Below are 26,808 nucleotides of genomic sequence, written 5' to 3'. Positions count from 1 at the left end.
ATCAACTCCGTTTAGGAAGTTGTATTGAACCCCAGTCGGCCTTACAAGAAAAACACTCTGCTTTTGAGAAATAGGCACTCTGGCACTCTACTGTGTTTCCTAAGGGACAGTACAGTGAGCTAGCTCAGAACAAAAGAACTGTGCTTCCTACACAAACGGGGCATATCTAGTTCAACTCAGTATTGGAAAATGAGTAAAACAGGAGCTTCTTTTCAGTCCAATACACTGTATTTGCTGGGAACAGACGCGAGTGCTATTTGCACTGTTTATGGCCAGAATAGCACAATAGTGGTGTTCTTACCCTGAATTAACACTTAATGATAGAACTTGAAACTCAATGTGAATCAACTCCGTTTAGGAAGTTGTATTGAACCCCAGTCGGCCTTACAAGAAAAACACTCTGCTTTTGAGAAACAGGCACTCTTGCACTCTACTGTGTTTCCTATAGGGCCAGTACAGTGAGCTAGCTCAGAACAAAAGAACTGTGCTTCCTACACAAACGGGGCATATCTAGTTCAACTCAGTATTGGAAACTGAGTAAAACAGGAGCTTCTCTTCAGTCCAATACACTGTATTTGCTGGGAACAGACGCGAGTGCTATTTGCACTGTTTATGGCCAGAATAGCACAATAGTGGTGTTCTTACCCTGAATTAACACTTAATGCTAGAACTTGAAACTCAATGTGAATCAACTCCGTTTAGGAAGTTGTATTGAACCCCAGTCGGCCTTACAAGAAAAACACTCTGCTTTTGAGAAACAGGCACTCTTGCACTCTACTGTGTTTCCTATAGGGCCAGTACAGTGAGCTAGCTCAGAACAAAAGAACTGTGCTTCCTACACAAACGGGGCATATCTAGTTCAACTCAGTATTGGAAACTGAGTATAACAGGAGCTTCTCTTCAGTCCAATACACTGTATTTGCTGGGAACAGACGCGAGTGCTATTTGCACTGTTTATGGCAAGAATAGCACAATAGTGGTGTTCTTACCCTGAATTAACACTTAATGCTAGAACTTGAAACTCAATGTGAATCAACTCCGTTTAGGAAGTTGTATTGAACCCCAGTCGGCAGTACAAGAAAAACACTCTGCTTTTGAGAAACAGGCACTCTTGCACTCTACTGTGTTTCCTATAGGGCCAGTACAGTGAGCTAGCTCAGAACAAAAGAACTGTGCTTCCTACACAAACGGGGCATATCTAGTTCAACTCAGTATTGGAAACTGAGTAAAACAGGAGCTTCTCTTCAGTCCAATACACTGTATTTGCTGGGAACAGACGCGAGTGCTATTTACACTGTTTATGGCCAGAATATCACAATAGTTTTGTTCTTACCCTGAATTAACACTTAATGCTAGAACCTGAAACTGAATGTGAATCAACTCCGTTTAGGAAGTTGTATTGAACCCCAGTCGGCCTTACAAGAAAAACACTCTGCTTTTGAGAAACAGGCACTCTTGCACTCTACTGTGTTTCCTATAGGGCACGTACAGTGAGCTAGCTCAGAACAAAAGAACTGTGCTTCCTACACAAACGGGACATATCTAGTTCAACTCAGTATTGGAAACTGAATAAAACAGGAGCTTCTCTTCAGTCCAATACAATGTATTTGCTGGGAACAGACGCCAGGGCTATTTGCACTGTTTAAGGACAGAATAGCACAATAGTGGTGTTCTTACCTTGAATTAACACTTAATGCTAGAACCTGAAACTGAATGTGAATCAACTCCGTTTAGAAAGTTGTATTGAACCCCAGTCGGCCTTACAAGAAAAACACTCTGCTTTTGTGAAACAGGCACTCTTGCACTCTACTGTGTTTCCTATAGGGCCACTATAGTGAGCTAGCTCAGAACAAAAGAACTGTGCTTCCTACACAAACGGGACATATCTAGTTCAACTCAGTATTGGAAACTGAATAAAACAGGAGCTTCTCTTCAGTCCAATACACTGTATTTGCTGGGAACAGACGCGAGTGCTATTTGCACTGTTTATGGCCAGAATAGCACAATAGTGGTGTTCTTACCCTGAATTAACACTTAATGCTAGAACCTGAAACTGAATGTGAATCAACTCTGTTTAGGAAGTTGTATTGAACCCCAGTCGGCCTTACAAGAAAAACACTCTGCTTTTGAGAAACAGGCACTCTTGAACTCTACTGTGTTTCCTATAGGGCCAGTACAGTGAGCTAGCTCAAAACAAAAGAACTGTGCTTCCTACACAAACGGGGCATATCTAGTTCAACTCAGTATTGGAAACTGAGTAAAACAGGAGCTTCTCTTCAGTCCAATACACTGTATTTGCTGGGAACAGACGCGAGTGCTATTTGCACTGTTTATGGACAGAATAGCACAATAGTGGTGTTCTTACCCTGAATTAACACTTAATGCTAGAACTTGAAAGTCAATGTGAATCAACTCCATTTAGGAAGTTGTATTGAACCCCAGTCGGCCTTACAAGAAAAACACTCTGCTTTTGAGAAACAGGCACTCTTGCACTCTACTGTGTTTCCTATAGGGCCAGTACAGTGAGCTAGCACAGAACAAAAGAACTGTGCTTCCTACACAAACGGGGCATATCTAGTTCAACTCAGTATTGGAAACTGAGTAAAACAGGAGCTTCTCTTCAGTCCAATACACTGTATTTGCTGGGAACAGACGCGAGTGCTATTTGCACTGTTTATGGCAAGAATAGCACAATAGTGGTGTTCTTACCCTGAATTAACACTTAATGCTAGAACTTGAAACTCAATGTGAATCAACTCCGTTTAGGAAGTTGTATTGAACCCCAGTCGGCAGTAGAAGAAAAACACTCTGCTTTTGAGAAACAGGCACTCTTGCACTCTACTGTGTTTCCTATAGCGCCAGTACAGTGAGCTAGCTCAGAACAAAAGAACTGTGCTTCCTACACAAACGGGGCATATCTAGTTCAACTCAGTATTGGAAACTGAGTAAAACAGGAGCTTCTCTTCAGTCCAATACACTGTATTTGCTGGGAACAGACGCGAGTGCTATTTGCACTGTTTATGGACAGAATAGCACAATAGTGGTGTTCTTACCCTGAATTACACTTAATGCTAGAACTTGAAACTCAATGTGAATCAACTCCGTTTAGGAAGTTGTATTGAACCCCAGTCGGCCTTACAAGAAAAACACTCTGCTTTTGAGAAACAGGCACTCTTGCACTCTACTGTGTTTCCTATAGGGCCAGTACAGTGAGCTAGCTCAGAACAAAAGAACTGTGCTTCCTACACAAACGGGGCATATCTAGTTCAACTCAGTATTGGAAACTGAGTAAAACAGGAGCTTCTCTTCAGTCCAATACACTGTATTTGCTGGGAACAGGCGCGAGTGCTCTTTGCACTGTTTATGGCAAGAATAGCACAATAGTGGTGTTCTTACCCTGAATTAACACTTAATGCTAGAACTTGAAACTCAATGTGAATCAACTCCGTTTAGGAAGTTGTATTGAACCCCAGTCGGCAGTAGAAGAAAAACACTCTGCTTTTGAGAAACAGGCACTCTTGCACTCTACTGTGTTTCCTATAGCGCCAGTACAGTGAGCTAGCTCAGAACAAAAGAACTGTGCTTCCTACACAAACGGGGCATATCTAGTTCAACTCAGTATTGGAAACTGAGTAAAACAGGAGCTTCTCTTCAGTCCAATACACTGTATTTGCTGGGAACAGACGCGAGTGCTATTTGCACTGTTTATGGACAGAATAGCACAATAGTGGTGTTCTTACCCTGAATTACACTTAATGCTAGAACTTGAAACTCAATGTAAATCAACTCCGTTTAGGAAGTTGTATTGAACCCCAGTCGGCCTTACAAGAAAAACACTCTGCTTTTGAGAAACAGGCACTCTTGCACTCTACTGTGTTTCCTATAGGGCCAGTACAGTGAGCTAGCACAGAACAAAAGAACTGTGCTTCCTACACAAACGGGGCATATCTAGTTCAACTCAGTATTGGAAATTGAGTAAAACAGGAGCTTCTCTTCAGTCCAATACACTGTATTTGCTGGGAACAGGCGCGAGTGCTCTTTGCACTGTTTATGGCCAGAATAGCACAATAGTGGTGTTCTTACCCTGAATTAACACTTAATTCTAGAACTTGAAACTCAATGTGAATCAACCCCGTTTAGGAAGTTGTATTGAACCCCAGTCGGCCTTACAAGAAAAACACTCTGCTTTTGAGAGACAGGCACTCTTGCACTCTACTGTGTTTCCTATAGGGCCAGTACAGTGAGCTAGCACAGAACAAAAGAACTGTGCTTCCTACACAAACGGGGCATATCTAGTTCAACTCAGTATTGGAAACTGAGTAAAACAGGAGCTTCTTTTCAGTCCAATACACTGTATTTGCTGGGAACAGACGCGAGTGCTATTTGCACTGTTTATGGCCAGAATAGCACAATAGTGGTGTTCTTACCCTGAATTAACACTTAATGATAGAACTTGAAACTCAATGTGAATCAACTCCGTTTAGGAAGTTGTATTGAACCCCAGTCGGCCTTACAAGAAAAACACTCTGCTTTTGAGAAACAGGCACTCTTGCACTCTACTGTGTTTCCTATAGGGCCAGTACAGTGAGCTAGCTCAGAACAAAAGAACTGTGCTTCCTACACAAACGGGGCATATCTAGTTCAACTCAGTATTGGAAACTGAGTAAAACAGGAGCTTCTCTTCAGTCCAATACACTGTATTTGCTGGGAACAGACGCGAGTGCTATTTGCACTGTTTATGGCCAGAATAGCACAATAGTGGTGTTCTTACCCTGAATGAACACTTAATGCTAGAACCTGAACCTGAATGTGAATCAACTCCGTTTAGGAAGTTGTATTGAACCCCAGTCGGCCTTACAAGAAAAACACTCTGCTTTTGAGAAATAGGCACTCTGGCACTCTACTGTGTTTCCTATAGGGCCAGTACAGTGAGCTAGCTCAGAACAAAAGAACTGTGCTTCCTACACAAACGGGGCATATCTAGTTCAACTCAGTATTGGAAACTGAGTATAACAGGAGCTTCTCTTCAGTCCAATACACTGTATTTGCTGGGAACAGACGCGAGTGCTATTTGCACTGTTTATGGCAAGAATAGCACAATAGTGGTGTTCTTACCCTGAATTAACACTTAATGCTAGAACTTGAAACTCAATGTGAATCAACTCCGTTTAGGAAGTTGTATTGAACCCCAGTCGGCAGTACAAGAAAAACACTCTGCTTTTGAGAAACAGGCACTCTTGCACTCTACTGTGTTTCCTATAGGGCCAGTACAGTGAGCTAGCTCAGAACAAAAGAACTGTGCTTCCTACACAAACGGGGCATATCTAGTTCAACTCAGTATTGGAAACTGAGTAAAACAGGAGCTTCTCTTCAGTCCAATACACTGTATTTGCTGGGAACAGACGCGAGTGCTATTTACACTGTTTATGGCCAGAATATCACAATAGTTTTGTTCTTACCCTGAATTAACACTAAATGCTAGAACCTGAAACTGAATGTGAATCAACTCCGTTTAGGAAGTTGTATTGAACCCCAGTCGGCCTTACAAGAAAAACACTCTGCTTTTGAGAAACAGGCACTCTTGCACTCTACTGTGTTTCCTATAGGGCCAGTACAGTGAGCTAGCTCAGAACAAAAGAACTGTGCTTCCTACACAAACGGGACATATCTAGTTCAACTCAGTATTGGAAACTGAATAAAACAGGAGCTTCTCTTCAGTCCAATACACTGTATTTGCTGGGAACAGACGCCAGGGCTATTTGCACTGTTTAAGGACAGAATAGCACAATAGTGGTGTTCTTACCTTGAATTAACACTTAATGCTAGAACCTGAAACTGAATGTGAATCAACTCCGTTTAGAAAGTTGTATTGAACCCCAGTCGGCCTTACAAGAAAAACACTCTGCTTTTGTGAAACAGGCACTCTTGCACTCTACTGTGTTTCCTATAGGGCCACTATAGTGAGCTAGCTCAGAACAAAAGAACTGTGCTTCCTACACAAACGGGACATATCTAGTTCAACTCAGTATTGGAAACTGAATAAAACAGGAGCTTCTCTTCAGTCCAATACACTGTATTTGCTGGGAACAGACGCGAGTGCTATTTGCACTGTTTATGGCCAGAATAGCACAATAGTGGTGTTCTTACCCTGAATTAACACTTAATGCTAGAACCTGAAACTGAATGTGAATCAACTCTGTTTAGGAAGTTGTATTGAACCCCAGTCGGCCTTACAAGAAAAACACTCTGCTTTTGAGAAACAGGCACTCTTGAACTCTACTGTGTTTCCTATAGGGCCAGTACAGTGAGCTAGCTCAAAACAAAAGAACTGTGCTTCCTACACAAACGGGGCATATCTAGTTCAACTCAGTATTGGAAACTGAGTAAAACAGGAGCTTCTCTTCAGTCCAATACACTGTATTTGCTGGGAACAGACGCGAGTGCTATTTGCACTGTTTATGGCCAGAATAGCACAATAGTGGTGTTCTTACCCTGAATTAACACTTAATGCTAGAACTTGAAAGTCAATGTGAATCAACTCCATTTAGGAAGTTGTATTGAACCCCAGTCGGCCTTACAAGAAAAACACTCTGCTTTTGAGAAACAGGCACTCTTGCACTCTGTGTTTCCTATAGGGCCAGTACAGTGAGCTAGCTCAGAACAAAAGAACTGTGCTTCCTACACAAACGGGGCATATCTAGTTCAACTCAGTATTGGAAACTGAGTAAAACAGGAGCTTCTCTTCAGTCCAATACACTGTATTTGCTGGGAACAGACGCGAGTGCTATTTGCACTGTTTATGGCAAGAATAGCACAATAGTGGTATTCTTACCCTGAATTAACACTTAATGCTAGAACTTGAAACTCAATGTGAATCAACTCCGTTTAGGAAGTTGTATTGAACCCCAGTCGGCAGTAGAAGAAAAACACTCTGCTTTTGAGAAACAGGCACTCTTGCACTCTACTGTGTTTCCTATAGCGCCAGTACAGTGAGCTAGCTCAGAACAAAAGAACTGTGCTTCCTACACAAACGGGGCATATCTAGTTCAACTCAGTATTGGAAACTGAGTAAAACAGGAGCTTCTCTTCAGTCCAATACACTGTATTTGCTGGGAACAGACGCGAGTGCTATTTGCACTGTTTATGGACAGAATAGCACAATAGTGGTGTTCTTACCCTGAATTACACTTAATGCTAGAACTTGAAACTCAATGTGAATCAACTCCGTTTAGGAAGTTGTATTGAACCCCAGTCGGCCTTACAAGAAAAACACTCTGCTTTTGAGAAACAGGCACTCTTGCACTCTACTGTGTTTCCTATAGGGCCAGTACAGTGAGCTAGCTCAGAACAAAAGAACTGTGCTTCCTACACAAACGGGGCATATCTAGTTCAACTCAGTATTGGAAACTGAGTAAAACAGGAGCTTCTCTTCAGTCCAATACACTGTATTTGCTGGGAACAGGCGCGAGTGCTATTTGCACTGTTTATGGCCAGAATAGCACAATAGTGGTGTTCTTACCCTGAATTAACACTTAATTCTAGAACTTGAAACTCAATGTGAATCAACCCCGTTTAGGAAGTTGTATTGAACCCCAGTCGGCCTTACAAGAAAAACACTCTGCTTTTGAGAGACAGGCACTCTTGCACTCTACTGTGTTTCCTATAGGGCCAGTACAGTGAGCTTGCACAGAACAAAAGAACTGTGCTTCCTACACAAACGGGGCATATCTAGTTCAACTCAGTATTGGAAACTGAGTAAAACAGGAGCTTCTCTTCAGTCCAATACACTGTATTTGCTGGGAACAGACGCGAGTGCTATTTGCACTGTTTATGGCCAGAATAGCACAATAATGGTGTTCTTACCCTGAATTAACACTTAATGCTAGAACCTGAAACTGAATGTGAATCAACTCCGTTTAGGAAGTTGTATTGAACCCCAGTCGGCCTTACAAGAAAAACACTCTGCTTTTGAGAAACAGGCACTCTTGCACTCTACTGTGTTTCCTATAGGGCCAGTACAGTGAGCTAGCTCAGAACAAAAGAACTGTGCTTCCTACACAAACGGGACATATCTAGTTCAATTCAGTATTGGAAACTGAGTAAACAGGAGCTTCTCTTCAGTCCAATACACTGTATTTGCTGGGAACAGACGCGAGTGCTATTTGCACTGTTTATGGACAGAATAGCACAATAGTGGTGTTCTTACCCTGAATTACACTTAATGCTAGAACTTGAAACTCAATGTGAATCAACTCCGTTTAGGAAGTTGTATTGAACCCCAGTCGGCCTTACAAGAAAAACACTCTGCTTTTGAGAAACAGGCACTCTTGCACTCTACTGTGTTTCCTATAGGGCCAGTACAGTGAGCTAGCTCAGAACAAAAGAACTGTGCTTCCTACACAAACGGGGCATATCTAGTTCAACTCAGTATTGGAAACTGAGTAAAACAGGAGCTTCTCTTTAGAACAATACACTGTATTTGCTGGGAACAGACGCGAGTGCTATTTGCACTATTTATGGCCAGAATAGCACAATAGTGGTGTTCTTACCCTGAATTAACACTTAATGCTAGAACCTGAAACTGAATGTGAATCAACTCCGTTTAGGAAGTTGTATTGAACCCCAGTCGGCCTTACAAGAAAAACACTCTGCTTTTGAGAAACAGGCACTCTTGCACTCTACTGTGTTTCCTATAGGGCCAGTACAGTGAGCTAGCTCAGAACAAAAGAACTGTGCTTCCTACACAAATGGGGCATATCTAGTTCAACTCAGTATTGGAAACTGAGTAAAACAGGAGCTTCTCTTCAGTCCAATACACTGTATTTGCTGGGAACAGGCGCGAGTGCTATCTGCACTGTTTAGGGGAGATTAGCACAATAGTGGTGTTCTTACCCTGAATTAACACTTAATGCTAGAACCTGAAACTGAATGTGAATCAACTCCGTTTAGGAAGTTGTATTGAACCCCAGTCGGCCTTACAAGAAAAACACTCTGCTTTTGAGAAACAGGCACTCTTGCACTCTACTGTGTTTCCTATAGGGCCAGTACAGTGAGCTAGCTCAGAACAAAAGAACTGTGCTTCCTACACAAACGGGACATATCTAGTTCAATTCAGTATTGGAAACTGAGTAAACAGGAGCTTCTTTTCAGTCCAATACACTGTATTTGCTGGGAAGAGACGCGAGTGCTATTTGCACTGTTTATGGACAGAATAGCACAATAGTGGTGTTCTTACCCTGAATTACACTTAATGCTAGAACTTGAAACTCAATGTGAATCAACTCCGTTTCGGAAGTTGTATTGAACCCCAGTCGGCCTTACAAGAAAAACACTCTGCTTTTGAGAAACAGGCACTCTTGCACTCTACTGTGTTTCCTATAGGGCCAGTACAGTGAGCTAGCTCAGAACAAAAGAACTGTGCTTCCTACACAAACGGGGCATATCTAGTTCAACTCAGTATTGGAAACTGAGTAAAACAGGAGCTTCTCTTCAGTCCAATACACTGTATTTGCTGGGAACAGGCGCGAGTGCTATTTGCACTGTTTATGGCCAGAATAGCACAATAGTGGTGTTCTTACCCTTAATTAACACTTAATTCTAGAACTTGAAACTCAATGTGAATCAACCCCGTTTAGGAAGTTGTATTGAACCCCAGTCGGCCTTACAAGAAAAACACTCTGCTTTTGAGAGACAGGCACTCTTGCACTCTACTGTGTTTCCTATAGGGCCAGTACAGTGAGCTAGCACAGAACAAAAGAACTGTGCTTCCTACACAAACGGGGCATATCTAGTTCAACTCAGTATTGGAAACTGAGTAAAACAGGAGCTTCTCTTCAGTCCAATACACTGTATTTGCTGGGAACAGACGCGAGTGCTATTTGCACTGTTTATGGCCAGAATAGCACAATAATGGTGTTCTTACCCTGAATTAACACTTAATGCTAGAACCTGAAACTGAATGTGAATCAACTCCGTTTAGGAAGTTGTATTGAACCCCAGTCGGCCTTACAAGAAAAACACTCTGCTTTTGAGAAACAGGCACTCTTGCACTCTACTGTGTTTCCTATAGGGCCAGTACAGTGAGCTAGCTCAGAACAAAAGAACTGTGCTTCCTACACAAACGGGACATATCTAGTTCAATTCAGTATTGGAAACTGAGTAAACAGGAGCTTCTCTTCAGTCCAATACACTGTATTTGCTGGGAACAGACGCGAGTGCTATTTGCACTGTTTATGGCCAGAATAGCACAATAGTGGTGTTCTTACCCTGAATTAACACTTAATGCTAGAACCTGAAACTGAATGTGAATCAACTCCGTTTAGGAAGTTGTATTGAACCCCAGTCGGCCTTACAAGAAAAACACTCTGCTTTTGAGAAACAGGCACTCTTGCACTCTACTGTGTTTCCTATAGGGCCAGTACAGTGAGCTAGCACAGAACAAAAGAACTGTGCTTCCTACACAAACGGGGCATATCTAGTTCAACTCAGTATTGGAAACTGAGCAAAACAGGAGCTTCTCTTTAGAACAATACACTGTATTTGCTGGGAACAGACGCGAGTGCTATTTGCACTGTTTATGGCCAGAATAGCACAATAGTGGTGTTCTTACCCTGAATTAACACTTAATGCTAGAACCTGAAACTCAATGTGAATCAACTCCGTTTAGGAAGTAGTATTGAACCCCAGTCGGCCTTACAAGAAAAACACTCTGCTTTTGAAAAACAGGCACTCTTGCACTCTACTGTGTTTCCTATAGGGCCAGTACAGTGAGCTAGCTCAGAACAAAAGAACTGTGCTTCCTACACAAACGGGGCCTATCTAGTTCAACTCAGTATTGGAAACTGAGTAAAACAGGAGCTTCTCTTCAGTCCAATACACTGTATTTGCTGGGAACAGACGCGAGTGCTATTTGCACTGTTTAGGGCCTAATAGCACAATAGTGGTGTTCTTACCCTGAATTAACACTTAATGCTAGAACCTGAAACTCAATGTGAATCAACTCCGTTTAGGAAGTTGTATTGAACCCCAGTCGGCCTTACAAGAAAAACACTCTGCTTTTGAGAAACAGGCACTCTTGCATTCTACTGTGTTTCCTATAGGGCCAGTACAGTGAGCTAGCTCAGAACAAAAGAACTGTGCTTCCTACACAAACGGGACATATCTAGTTCAACTCAGTATTGGAAACTGAGTAAAACAGGAGCTTCTCTTCAGTCCAATTCACTGTATTTGCTGGGAACAGACGCGAGTGCTATTTGCACTGTTTATGGCCAGAACAGCACAATAGTGGTGTTCTTACCCTGAATTTACTCTTAATGCTAGAACTTGAAACTCAATGTGAATCAACTTCGTTTAGGAAGTTGTATTGAACCCCAGTCGGCAGTACAAGAAAAACACTCTGCTTTTGAGAAACAGGCACTCTTGCACTCTACTGTGTTTCCTATAGGGCCAGTACAGTGAGCTAGCTCAGAACAAAAGAACTGTGCTTCCTACACAAACGGGGCATATCTAGTTCAACTCAGTATTGGAAACTGAGTAAAACAGGAGCTTCTCTTCAGTCCAATACACTGTATTTGCTGGGAACAGACGCGAGTGCTATTTGCACTGTTTATGGCCAGAATAGCCCAATAGTGGTGTTCTTACCCTGAATTAACACTTAATGCTAGAACCTGAAACTGAATGTGAATCAACTCCGTTTAGGAAGTTGTATTGAACCCCAGTCGGCCTTACAAGAAAAACACTCTGCTTTTGAGAAACAGGCACTCTTGCACTCTACTGTGTTTCCTATAGGGCCAGTACAGTGAGCTAGCTCAGAACAAAAGAACTGTGCTTCCTACACAAACGGGGCATATCTAGTTCAACTCAGTATTGGAAACTGAGTAAAACAGGAGCTTCTCTTCAGTCCAATACACTGTATTTGCTGGGAACAGACGCGAGTGCTATTTGCACTGTTTATGGCCAGAATAGCACAATAGAGGTGTTCTTACCCTGAATTAACACTTAATGCTAGAACTTGAAACTGAATGTGAATCAACTCCGTTTAGGAAGTTGTATTGAACCCCACGCGGCCCTACAAGAAAAACACTCTGCTTTTGAGAAACAGGCACTCTTGCACTCTACTGTGTTTCCTATAGGGCCAGTTCAGTGAGCTAGCTCAGAACAAAAGAACTGTGCTTCCTACACAAACGGGGCATATCTAGTTCAACTCAGTAGTGGAAACTGAGTAAAACAGGAACTTCTCTTCAGTCCAATACACTGTATTTGCTGGGAACAGACCCGAGTGCTATTTGCACTGTTTATGGCCAGAATAGCACAATAGTGGTGTTCTTACCCTGAATTAACACTTAATGCTAGAACTTGAAACTCAATGTGAATCAACTCCGTTTAGGAAGTTGTATTGAACCCCAGTCGGCCTTACAAGAAAAACACTCTGCTTTTGAGAAACAGGCACTCTTGCACTCTACTGTGTTTCCTATAGGGCCAGTACAGTGAGCTAGCTCAGAACAAAAGAACTGTGCTTCCTACACAAACGGGGCATATCTAGTTCAACTCAGTATTGGAAACTGAGTAAAACAGGAGCTTCTCTTCAGTCCAATACACTGTATTTGCTGGGAACAGACGCGAGTGCTATTTGCACTGTTTATGGCCAGAATAGCACAATAGTGGTGTTCTTACCCTGAATTAACACTTAATGATAGAACTTGAAACTCAATGTGAATCAACTCCGTTTAGGAAGTTGTATTGAACCCCAGTCGGCCTTACAAGAAAAACACTCTGCTTTTGAGAAACAGGCACTCTTGCACTCTACTGTGTTTCCTATAGGGCCAGTTCAGTGAGCTAGCTCAGAACAAAAGAACTGTGCTTCCTACACAAACGGGGCATATCTAGTTCAACTCAGTATTGGAAACTGAGTAAAACAGGAGCTTCTCTTAAGTCCAATACACTGTATTTGCTGGGAACAGACGCGAGTGCTATTTGCACTATTTATGGCCAGAATAGCACAATAGAGGTGTTCTTACCCTGAATTAACACTTAATGCTAGAACTTCAAACTGAATGGGAATCAAATCCGTATAGGAAGTTGTATTGAACCCCAGTCGGCCTTACAAGAAAAACACTCTGCTTTTGAGAAACAGGCACTCTTGCACTCTACTGTGTTTCCTATAGGGCCAGTACAGTGAGCTAGCTCAGAACAAAAGAACTGTGTTTCCTACACAAACGGGGCATATCTAGTTTAATTCAGTATTGGAAACTGAGTAAAACAGGAGCTTCTCTTCAGTCCAATACACTGTATTTGCTGGGAACAGACGCGAGTGCTATTTGCACTGTTTATGGCCAGAATAGCACAATAGTGGTGTTCTTACCCTGAATTAACACTTAATGCTAGAACTTGAAACTCAATGTGAATCAACTCCGTATAGGAAGTTGTATTGAACCCCAGTCGGCCTTACAAGAAAAACACTCTGCTTTTGAGAAACAGGCACTCTTGCACTCTACTGTGTTTCCTATAGGGCCAGTACAGTGAGCTAGCTCAGAACAAAAGAACTGTGCTTCCTACACAAACGGGGCATATCTAGTTCAACTCAGTATTGGAAACTGAGTAAAACAGGAGCTTCTCTTAAGTCCAATACACTGTATTTGCTGGGAACAGACGCGAGTGCTATTTGCACTATTTATGGCCAGAATAGCACAATAGAGGTGTTCTTACCCTGAATTAACACTTAATGCTAGAACTTCAAACTGAATGGGAATCAAATCCGTATAGGAAGTTGTATTGAACCCCAGTCGGCCTTACAAGAAAAACACTCTGCTTTTGAGAAACAGGCACTCTTGCACTCTACTGTGTTTCCTATAGGGCCAGTACAGTGAGCTAGCTCAGAACAAAAGAACTGTGTTTCCTACACAAACGGGGCATATCTAGTTTAATTCAGTATTGGAAACTGAGTAAAACAGGAGCTTCTCTTCAGTCCAATACACTGTATTTGCTGGGAACAGACGCGAGTGCTATTTGCACTGTTTATGGCCAGAATAGCACAATAGTGGTGTTCTTACCCTGAATTAACACTTAATGCTAGAACTTGAAACTCAATGTGAATCAACTCCGTATAGGAAGTTGTATTGAACCCCAGTCGGCCTTACAAGAAAAACACTCTGCTTTTGAGAAACAGGCACTCTTGCACTCTACTGTGTTTCCTATAGGGCCAGTACAGTGAGCTAGCTCAGAACAAAAGAACTGTGCTTCCTACACAAACGGGGCATATCTAGTTCAACTCAGTATTGGAAACTGAGTAAAACAGGAGCTTCTCTTCAGTCAAATACACTGTATTTGCAGGGAACAGACGCGAGTGCTATTTGCACTGTTTATGGCCAGAATAGCACAATAGTGGTGTTCTTACCCTGAATTAACACTTAATGCTAGAACCTGAAACTGAATGTGAATCAACTCCGTTTAGGAAGTTGTATTGAACCCCAGTCGGCCTTACAAGAAAAACACTCTGCTTTTGAGAAACAGGCACTCTTGCACTCTACTGTGTTTCCTATAGGGCCAGTACAGTGAGCTAGCTCAGAACAAAAGAACTGTGCTTCCTACACAAACGGGGCATATCTAGTTCAACTCAGTATTGGAAACTGAGTAAAACAGGAGCTTCTCTTCAGTCCAATACACTGTATTTGCTGGGAACAGACGCGAGTGCTATTTGCACTGTTTAGGGCCAGAATAGCACAATAGATGTGTTCTTACCCTGAATTAACACTTAATGCTAGAACTTGAAACTCAATGTGAATCAACTCCGTTTAGGAAGTTGTATTGAAACCCACGCGGCCCTACAAGAAAAACACTCTGCTTTTGAGAAACAGGCACTCTTGCACTCTACTGTGTTTCCTATAGGGCCAGTTCAGTGAGCTAGCTCAGAACAAAAGAACTGTGCTTCCTACACAAACGGGGCATATCTAGTTCAACTCAGTATTGGAAACTGAGTAAAACAGGAGCTTCTCTTCAGTCCAATACACTGTATTTGCTGGGAACAGAGGCGAGTGCTATTTGCACTGTTTATGGCCAGAATAGCACAATAGTGGTGTTCTTACCCTGAATTAACTCTTAATGCTAGAACTTGAAACTCAATGTGAATCAACTCCGTATAGGAAGTTGTATTGAACCCCAGTCGGCCTTACAAGAAAAACACTCTGCTTTTGAGAAACAGGCACTCTTGCACTCTACTGTGTTTCCTATAGGGCCAGTACAGTGAGCTAGCTCAGAACAAAAGAACTGTGCTTCCACAACAAACGGGGCATATCTAGTTCAACTCAGTATTGGAAACTGAGTAAAACAGGAGCTTCTCTTCAGTCCAATACACTGTATTTGCTGGGAACAGACGCGAGTGCTATTTGCACTGTTTATGGCCAGAATAGCACAATAGTGGTGTTCTTACCCTGAATTAACACTTAATGATAGAACTTGAAACTCAATGTGAATCAACTCCGTTTAGGAAGTTGTATTGAACCCCAGTCGGCCTTACAAGAAAAACACTCTGCTTTTGAGAAACAGGCACTCTTGCACTCTACTGTGTTTCCTATAGGGCCAGTACAGTGAGCTAGCTCAGAACAAAAGAACTGTGCTTCCTACACAAACGGGGCATATCTAGTTCAACTCAGTATTGGAAACTGAGTAAAACAGGAGCTTCTCTTCAGTCCAATACACTGTATTTGCTGGGAACAGACGCGAGTGCTATTTGCACTGTTTATGGCCAGAATAGCACAATAGTGGTGTTCTTACCCTGAATTAACACTTAATGCTAGAACCTGAAACTGAATGTGAATCAACTCCGTTTAGGAAGTTGTATTGAACCCCAGTCGGCCTTACAAGAAAAACACTCTGCTTTTGAGAAACAGGCACTCTTGCACTCTACTGTGTTTCCTATAGGGCCAGTACAGTGAGCTAGCTCAGAACAAAAGAACTGTGCTTCCTACACAAACGGGGCATATCTAGTTCAACTCAGTATTGGAAACTGAGTAAAACAGGAGCTTCTCTTCAGTCCAATACACTGTATTTGCTGGGAACAGACGCGAGTGCTATTTGCACTGTTTAGGGCCTGAATAGCACAATAGAGGTGTTCCTACCCTGAATTAACACTTAATGCTAGAACTTGAAACTCAATGTGAATCAACTCCGTTTAGGAAGTTGTATTGAACCTCACGCGGTCCTACAAGAAAAACACTCTGCTTTTGAGAAACAGGCACTCTTGCACTCTACTGTGTTTCCTATAGGGCCAGTTCAGTGAGCTAGCTCAGAACAAAAGAACTGTGCTTCCTACACAAACGGGGCATATCTAGTTCAACTCAGTATTGGAAACTGAGTAAAACAGGAGCTTCTCTTCAGTCCAATACACTGTATTTGCTGGGAACAGACGCGAGTGCTATTTGCACTGTTTAGGGCCTAATAGCACAATAGTGGTGTTCTTACCCTGAATTAACACTTAATGCTAGAACCTGAAACTCAATGTGAATCAACTCCGTTTAGGAAGTTGTATTGAACCCCAGTCGGCCTTACAAGAAAAACACTCTGCTTTTGAGAAACAGGCACTCTTGCATTCTACTGTGTTTCCTATAGGGCCAGTACAGTGAGCTAGCTCAGAACAAAAGAACTGTGCTTCCTACACAAACGGGACATATCTAGTTCAACTCAGTATTGGAAACTGAGTAAAACAGGAGCTTCTCTTCAGTCCAATTCACTGTATTTGCTGGGAACAGACGCGAGTGCTATTTGCACTGTTTATGGCCAGAACAGCACAATAGTGGTGTTCTTACCCTGAATTTACTCTTAATGCTAGAACTTGAAACTCAATGTGAATCAACTTCGTTTAGGAAGTTGTATTGAACCCCAGTCGGCAGTACAAGAAAAACACTCTGCTTTTGAGAAACAGGCACTCTTGCACTCTACTGTGTTTCCTATAGGGCCAGTACAGTGAGCTAGCTCAGAACAAAAGAACTGTGCTTCCTACACAAACGGGGCATATCTAGTTCAACTCAGTATTGGAAACTGAGTAAAACAGGAGCTTCTCTTCAGTCCAATACACTGTATTTGCTGGGAACAGACGCGAGTGCTATTTGCACTGTTTATGGCCAGAATAGCCCAATAGTGGTGTTCTTACCCTGAATTAACACTTAATGCTAGAACCTGAAACTGAATGTGAATCAACTCCGTTTAGGAAGTTGTATTGAACCCCAGTCGGCCTTACAAGAAAAACACTCTGCTTTTGAGAAACAGGCACTCTTGCACTCTACTGTGTTTCCTATAGGGCCAGTACAGTGAGCTAGCTCAGAACAAAAGAACTGTGCTTCCTACACAAACGGGGCATATCTAGTTCAACTCAGTATTGGAAACTGAGTAAAACAGGAGCTTCTCTTCAGTCCAATACACTGTATTTGCTGGGAACAGACGCGAGTGCTATTTGCACTGTTTATGGCCAGAATAGCACAATAGAGGTGTTCTTACCCTGAATTAACACTTAATGCTAGAACTTGAAACTGAATGTGAATCAACTCCGTTTAGGAAGTTGTATTGAACCCCACGCGGCCCTACAAGAAAAACACTCTGCTTTTGAGAAACAGGCACTCTTGCACTCTACTGTGTTTCCTATAGGGCCAGTTCAGTGAGCTAGCTCAGAACAAAAGAACTGTGCTTCCTACACAAACGGGGCATATCTAGTTCAACTCAGTAGTGGAAACTGAGTAAAACAGGAACTTCTCTTCAGTCCAATACACTGTATTTGCTGGGAACAGACCCGAGTGCTATTTGCACTGTTTATGGCCAGAATAGCACAATAGTGGTGTTCTTACCCTGAATTAACACTTAATGCTAGAACTTGAAACTCAATGTGAATCAACTCCGTTTAGGAAGTTGTATTGAACCCCAGTCGGCCTTACAAGAAAAACACTCTGCTTTTGAGAAACAGGCACTCTTGCACTCTACTGTGTTTCCTATAGGGCCAGTACAGTGAGCTAGCTCAGAACAAAAGAACTGTGCTTCCTACACAAACGGGGCATATCTAGTTCAACTCAGTATTGGAAACTGAGTAAAACAGGAGCTTCTCTTCAGTCCAATACACTGTATTTGCTGGGAACAGACGCGAGTGCTATTTGCACTGTTTATGGCCAGAATAGCACAATAGTGGTGTTCTTACCCTGAATTAACACTTAATGATAGAACTTGAAACTCAATGTGAATCAACTCCGTTTAGGAAGTTGTATTGAACCCCAGTCGGCCTTACAAGAAAAACACTCTGCTTTTGAGAAACAGGCACTCTTGCACTCTACTGTGTTTCCTATAGGGCCAGTTCAGTGAGCTAGCTCAGAACAAAAGAACTGTGCTTCCTACACAAACGGGGCATATCTAGTTCAACTCAGTATTGGAAACTGAGTAAAACAGGAGCTTCTCTTAAGTCCAATACACTGTATTTGCTGGGAACAGACGCGAGTGCTATTTGCACTATTTATGGCCAGAATAGCACAATAGAGGTGTTCTTACCCTGAATTAACACTTAATGCTAGAACTTCAAACTGAATGGGAATCAAATCCGTATAGGAAGTTGTATTGAACCCCAGTCGGCCTTACAAGAAAAACACTCTGCTTTTGAGAAACAGGCACTCTTGCACTCTACTGTGTTTCCTATAGGGCCAGTACAGTGAGCTAGCTCAGAACAAAAGAACTGTGTTTCCTACACAAACGGGGCATATCTAGTTTAATTCAGTATTGGAAACTGAGTAAAACAGGAGCTTCTCTTCAGTCCAATACACTGTATTTGCTGGGAACAGACGCGAGTGCTATTTGCACTGTTTATGGCCAGAATAGCACAATAGTGGTGTTCTTACCCTGAATTAACACTTAATGCTAGAACTTGAAACTCAATGTGAATCAACTCCGTATAGGAAGTTGTATTGAACCCCAGTCGGCCTTACAAGAAAAACACTCTGCTTTTGAGAAACAGGCACTCTTGCACTCTACTGTGTTTCCTATAGGGCCAGTACAGTGAGCTAGCTCAGAACAAAAGAACTGTGCTTCCTACACAAACGGGGCATATCTAGTTCAACTCAGTATTGGAAACTGAGTAAAACAGGAGCTTCTCTTAAGTCCAATACACTGTATTTGCTGGGAACAGACGCGAGTGCTATTTGCACTATTTATGGCCAGAATAGCACAATAGAGGTGTTCTTACCCTGAATTAACACTTAATGCTAGAACTTCAAACTGAATGGGAATCAAATCCGTATAGGAAGTTGTATTGAACCCCAGTCGGCCTTACAAGAAAAACACTCTGCTTTTGAGAAACAGGCACTCTTGCACTCTACTGTGTTTCCTATAGGGCCAGTACAGTGAGCTAGCTCAGAACAAAAGAACTGTGTTTCCTACACAAACGGGGCATATCTAGTTTAATTCAGTATTGGAAACTGAGTAAAACAGGAGCTTCTCTTCAGTCCAATACACTGTATTTGCTGGGAACAGACGCGAGTGCTATTTGCACTGTTTATGGCCAGAATAGCACAATAGTGGTGTTCTTACCCTGAATTAACACTTAATGCTAGAACTTGAAACTCAATGTGAATCAACTCCGTATAGGAAGTTGTATTGAACCCCAGTCGGCCTTACAAGAAAAACACTCTGCTTTTGAGAAACAGGCACTCTTGCACTCTACTGTGTTTCCTATAGGGCCAGTACAGTGAGCTAGCTCAGAACAAAAGAACTGTGCTTCCTACACAAACGGGGCATATCTAGTTCAACTCAGTATTGGAAACTGAGTAAAACAGGAGCTTCTCTTCAGTCAAATACACTGTATTTGCAGGGAACAGACGCGAGTGCTATTTGCACTGTTTATGGCCAGAATAGCACAATAGTGGTGTTCTTACCCTGAATTAACACTTAATGCTAGAACCTGAAACTGAATGTGAATCAACTCCGTTTAGGAAGTTGTATTGAACCCCAGTCGGCCTTACAAGAAAAACACTCTGCTTTTGAGAAACAGGCACTCTTGCACTCTACTGTGTTTCCTATAGGGCCAGTACAGTGAGCTAGCTCAGAACAAAAGAACTGTGCTTCCTACACAAACGGGGCATATCTAGTTCAACTCAGTATTGGAAACTGAGTAAAACAGGAGCTTCTCTTCAGTCCAATACACTGTATTTGCTGGGAACAGACGCGAGTGCTATTTGCACTGTTTAGGGCCAGAATAGCACAATAGATGTGTTCTTACCCTGAATTAACACTTAATGCTAGAACTTGAAACTCAATGTGAATCAACTCCGTTTAGGAAGTTGTATTGAAACCCACGCGGCCCTACAAGAAAAACACTCTGCTTTTGAGAAACAGGCACTCTTGCACTCTACTGTGTTTCCTATAGGGCCAGTTCAGTGAGCTAGCTCAGAACAAAAGAACTGTGCTTCCTACACAAACGGGGCATATCTAGTTCAACTCAGTATTGGAAACTGAGTAAAACAGGAGCTTCTCTTCAGTCCAATACACTGTATTTGCTGGGAACAGAGGCGAGTGCTATTTGCACTGTTTATGGCCAGAATAGCACAATAGTGGTGTTCTTACCCTGAATTAACTCTTAATGCTAGAACTTGAAACTCAATGTGAATCAACTCCGTATAGGAAGTTGTATTGAACCCCAGTCGGCCTTACAAGAAAAACACTCTGCTTTTGAGAAACAGGCACTCTTGCACTCTACTGTGTTTCCTATAGGGCCAGTACAGTGAGCTAGCTCAGAACAAAAGAACTGTGCTTCCACAACAAACGGGGCATATCTAGTTCAACTCAGTATTGGAAACTGAGTAAAACAGGAGCTTCTCTTCAGTCCAATACACTGTATTTGCTGGGAACAGACGCGAGTGCTATTTGCACTGTTTATGGCCAGAATAGCACAATAGTGGTGTTCTTACCCTGAATTAACACTTAATGATAGAACTTGAAACTCAATGTGAATCAACTCCGTTTAGGAAGTTGTATTGAACCCCAGTCGGCCTTACAAGAAAAACACTCTGCTTTTGAGAAACAGGCACTCTTGCACTCTACTGTGTTTCCTATAGGGCCAGTACAGTGAGCTAGCTCAGAACAAAAGAACTGTGCTTCCTACACAAACGGGGCATATCTAGTTCAACTCAGTATTGGAAACTGAGTAAAACAGGAGCTTCTCTTCAGTCCAATACACTGTATTTGCTGGGAACAGACGCGAGTGCTATTTGCACTGTTTATGGCCAGAATAGCACAATAGTGGTGTTCTTACCCTGAATTAACACTTAATGCTAGAACCTGAAACTGAATGTGAATCAACTCCGTTTAGGAAGTTGTATTGAACCCCAGTCGGCCTTACAAGAAAAACACTCTGCTTTTGAGAAACAGGCACTCTTGCACTCTACTGTGTTTCCTATAGGGCCAGTACAGTGAGCTAGCTCAGAACAAAAGAACTGTGCTTCCTACACAAACGGGGCATATCTAGTTCAACTCAGTATTGGAAACTGAGTAAAACAGGAGCTTCTCTTCAGTCCAATACACTGTATTTGCTGGGAACAGACGCGAGTGCTATTTGCACTGTTTAGGGCCTGAATAGCACAATAGAGGTGTTCCTACCCTGAATTAACACTTAATGCTAGAACTTGAAACTCAATGTGAATCAACTCCGTTTAGGAAGTTGTATTGAACCTCACGCGGTCCTACAAGAAAAACACTCTGCTTTTGAGAAACAGGCACTCTTGCACTCTACTGTGTTTCCTATAGGGCCAGTTCAGTGAGCTAGCTCAGAACAAAAGAACTGTGCTTCCTACACAAACGGGGCATATCTAGTTCAACTCAGTATTGGAAACTGAGTAAAACAGGAGCTTCTCTTCAGTCCAATACACTGTATTTGCTGGGAACAGACGCGAGTGCTATTTGCACTATTTATGGCCAGAAGAGCACAATAGTGGTGTTCTTACCCTGAATTAACACTTAATGCTAGAACTTCAAACTGAATGGGAATCAAATCCGTATAGGAAGTTGTATTGAACCCCAGTCGGCCTTACAAGAAAAACACTCTGCTTTTGAGAAACAGGCACTCTTGCACTCTACTGTGTTTCCTATAGGGCCAGTACAGTGAGCTAGCTCAGAACAAAAGAACTGTGTTTCCTACACAAACGGGGCATATCTAGTTTAATTCAGTATTGGAAACTGAGTAAAACAGGAGCTTCTCTTCAGTCCAATACACTGTATTTGCTGGGAACAGACGCGAGTGCTATTTGCACTGTTTATGGCCAGAATAGCACAATAGTGGTGTTCTTACCCTGAATTAACACTTAATGCTAGAACTTGAAACTCAATGTGAATCAACTCCGTATAGGAAGTTGTATTGAACCCCAGTCGGCCTTACAAGAAAAACACTCTGCTTTTGAGAAACAGGCACTCTTGCACTCTACTGTGTTTCCTATAGGGCCAGTACAGTGAGCTAGCTCAGAACAAAAGAACTGTGCTTCCTACACAAACGGGGCATATCTAGTTCAACTCAGTATTGGAAACTGAGTAAAACAGGAGCTTCTCTTCAGTCAAATACACTGTATTTGCAGGGAACAGACGCGAGTGCTATTTGCACTGTTTATGGCCAGAATAGCACAATAGTGGTGTTCTTACCCTGAATTAACACTTAATGCTAGAACTTGAAACTCAATGTGAATCAACTCCGTTTAGGAAGTTGTATTGAACCCCAGTCGGCCTTACAAGAAAAACACTCTGCTTTTGAGAAACAGGCACTCTTGCACTCTACTGTGTTTCCTATAGGGCCAGTACAGTGAGCTAGCTCAGAACAAAAGAACTGTGCTTCCTACACAAACGGGGCATATCTAGTTCAACTCAGTATTGGAAACTGAGTAAAACAGGAGCTTCTCTTCAGTCCAATACACTGTATTTGCTGGGAACAGACGCGAGTGCTATTTGCACTGTTTATGGCCAGAATAGCACAATAGTGGTGTTCTTACCCTGAATTAACACTTAATGATAGAACTTGAAACTCAATGTGAATCAACTCCATTTAGGAAGTTGTATTGAACCCCAGTCGGCCTTACAAGAAAAACACTCTGCTTTTGAGAAACAGGCACTCTTGCACTCTACTGTGTTTCCTATAGGGCCAGTACAGTGAGCTAGCTCAGAACAAAAGAACTGTGCTTCCTACACAAACGGGGCATATCTAGTTCAACTCAGTATTGGAAACTGAGTAAAACAGGAGCTTCTCTTCAGTCCAATACACTGTATTTGCTGGGAACAGACGCGAGTGCTATTTGCACTGTTTATGGCCAGAATAGCACAATAGTGGTGTTCTTACCCTGAATTAACACTTAATGCTAGAACCTGAAACTGAATGTGAATCAACTCCGTTTAGGAAGTTGTATTGAACCCCAGTCGGCCTTACAAGAAAAACACTCTGCTTTTGAGAAACAGGCACTCTTGCACTCTACTGTGTTTCCTATAGGGCCAATACAGTGAGCTAGCTCAGAACAAAAGAACTGTGCTTCCTACACAAACGGGGCATATCTAGTTCAACTCAGTATTGGAAACTGAGTAAAACAGGAGCTTCTCTTCAGTCCAATACACTGTATTTGCTGGGAACAGACGCGAGTGCTATTTGTACTGTTTAGGGCCAGAATAGCACAATAGAGGTGTTCTTACCCTGAATTAACACTTAATGCTAGAACTTGAAACTCAATGTGAATCAACTCCGTTTAGGAAGTTGTATTGAACCCCACGCGGTCCTACAAGAAAAACACTCTGCTTTTGAGAAACAGGCACTCTTGCACTCTACTGTGTTTCCTATAGGGCCAGTTCAGTGAGCTAGCTCAGAACAAAAGAACTGTGCTTCCTACACAAACGGGGCATATCTAGTTCAACTCAGTATTGGAAACTGAGTAAAACAGGAGCTTCTCTTCAGTCCAATACACTGTATTTGCTGGGAACTCACGCGAGTGCTATTTGCACTATTTATGGCCAGAATAGCACAATAGTGGTGTTCTTACCCTGAATTAACACTTAATGCTAGAACTTCAAACTGAATGGGAATCAAATCCGTATAGGAAGTTGTATTGAACCCCAGTCGGCCTTACAAGAAAAACACTCTGCTTTTGAGAAACAGGCACTCTTGCACTCTACTGTGCTTCCTATAGGGCCAGTACAGTGAGCTAGCTCAGAACAAAAGAACTGTGTTTCCTACACAAACGGGGCATATCTAGTTTAATTCAGTATTGGAAACTGAGTAAAACAGGAGCTTCTCTTCAGTCCAATACACTGTATTTGCTGGGAACAGACGCGAGTGGTATTTGCACTGTTTTGGCCAGAATAGCACAATAGTGGTGTTCTTACCCTGAATTAACACTTAATGCTAGAACTTGAAACTCAATGTGAATCAACTCCGTATAGGAAGTTGTATTGAACCCCAGTCGGCCTTACAAGAAAAACACTCTGCTTTTGAGAAACAGGCACTCTTGCACTCTACTGTGTTTCCTATAGGGCCAGTACAGTGAGCTAGCTCAGAACAAAAGAACTGTGCTTCCTACACAAACGGGGCATATCTAGTTCAACTCAGTATTGGAAACTGAGTAAAACAGGAGCTTCTCTTCAGTCAAATACACTGTATTTGCAGGGAACAGACGCGAGTGCTATTTGCACTGTTTATGGCCAGAATAGCATAATAGTGGTGTTCTTACCCTGAATTAACACTTAATGCTAGAACTTGAAACTCAATGTGAATCAACTCCATTTAGGAAGTTGTATTGAACCCCAGTCGGCCTTACAAGAAAAACACTCTGCTTTTGAGAAACAGGCACTCTTGCACTCTACTGTGTTTCCTATAGGGCCAGTACAGTGAGCTAGCTCAGAACAAAAGAACTGTGCTTCCTACACAAACGGGGCATATCTAGTTCAACTCAGTATTGGAAACTGAGTAAAACAGGAGCTTCTCTTAAGTCCAATACACTGTATTTGCTGGGAACAGACGCGAGTGCTATTTGCACTGTTTATGGCCAGAATAGCACAATAGTGGTGTTCTTACCCTGAATTAACACTTAATGCTAGAACTTGAAAGTCAATGTGAATCAACTCCGTTTAGGAAGTTGTATTGAACCCCAGTCGGCCTTACAAGAAAAACACTCTGCTTTTGAGAAACAGGCACTCTTGCACTCTACTGTGTTTCCTATAGGGCCAGTACAGTGAGCTAGCTCAGAACAAAAGAACTGTGCTTCCTACACAAACGGGGCATATCTAGTTCAACTCAGTATTGGAAACTGAGTAAAACAGGCGCTTCTCTTCAGTCCAATACACTGTATTTGCTGGGAACAGACGCGAGTGCTATTTGCACTGTTTATGGCCAGAATAGCACAATAGTGGTGTTCTTACCCTGAATTAACACTTAATGCTAGTACCTGAAACTCAATGTGAATCAACTCCGTTTAGGAAGTTGTATTGAACCCCAGTCGGCCTTACAAGAAAAACACTCTGCTTTTGAGAAACAGGCACTCTTGCACTCTACTGTGTTTCCTATAGGGCCAGTACAGTGAGCTAGCTCAGAACAAAAGAACTGTGCTTCCTACACAAACGGGGCATATCTAGTTCAACTCAGTATTGGAAACTGAGTAAAACAGGAGCTTCTCTTCAGTCCAATACACTGTATTGCAGGGAACAGACGTGAGTGCTATTTGCACTGTTTATGGCCAGAATAGCACAATAGTGGTGTTCTTACCATGAATTAACACTTAATGCTAGAACTTGAAACTCAATGTGAATCAACTCCGTTTAGGAAGTTGTATTGAACCCCAGTCGGCCTTACAAGAAAAACACTCTGCTTTTGAGAAACAGGCACTCTTGCACTCTACTGTGTTTCCTATAGGGCCAGTACAGTGAGCTAGCTCAGGACAAAGGAACTGTGCTTCCTACACAAACGGGGCATATCTAGTTCAACTCAGTATTGGAAACTGAGTAAAACAGGAGCTTCTCTTCAGTCCAATACACTGTATTTGCTGGGAACAGACGCGAGTGCTATTTGCACTGTTTATGGCCAGAATAGCACAATAGTGGTGTTCTTACCCTGAATTAACACTTAATGCTAGAACTTGAAACTCAATGTGAATCAACTCCGTTTAGGAAGTTGTATTGAACCCCAGTCGGCCTTACTAGAAAAAAACTCTGCTTTTGAGAAACAGGCACTCTTGCACTCTACTGTGTTTCCTATAGGGCCAGTACAGTGAGCTAGCTCAGAACAAAAGAACTGTGCTTCCTACACAAACGGGGCATATCTAGTTCAACTCAGTATTGGAAACTGAGTAAAACAGGAGCTTCTCTTCAGTCCAATACACTGTATTTGCTGGGAACAGACGCGAGTGCTATTTGCACTGTTTATGGCCAGAATAGCACAATACTGATGTTCTTACCCTAAATTAACACTTAATGCTAGAACTTGAAACTCAATGTGAATCAACTCCGTTTAGGAAGTTGTATTGAACCCCAGTCGGCCTTAGAAGAAAAACACTCTGCTTTTGAGAAACAGGCACTCTTGCACTCTACTGTGTTTCCTATAGGGCCAGTTCAGTGAGCTAGCTCAGAACAAAAGAACTGTGCTTCCTACACAAACGGGGCATATCTAGTTCAACTCAGTATTGGAAACTGAGTAAAACAGGAGCTTCTCTTCAGTCCAATACACTGTATTTGCTGGGAACAGACGCGAGTGCTATTTGCACTGTTTATGGCCAGAATAGCACAATAGTGGTGTTCTTACCCTGAATTAACACTTAATGCTAGAACCTGAAACTC

The sequence above is a fragment of the Peromyscus maniculatus genome, chromosome 20 (assembly GCF_049852395.1).
Source record: "Peromyscus maniculatus bairdii isolate BWxNUB_F1_BW_parent chromosome 20, HU_Pman_BW_mat_3.1, whole genome shotgun sequence".
Classification (NCBI taxonomy): domain Eukaryota; kingdom Metazoa; phylum Chordata; class Mammalia; order Rodentia; family Cricetidae; genus Peromyscus; species Peromyscus maniculatus.
The sequence above is the reverse complement of the archived record's forward strand: the minus strand, read 5'-3'. Positions refer to the sequence as shown.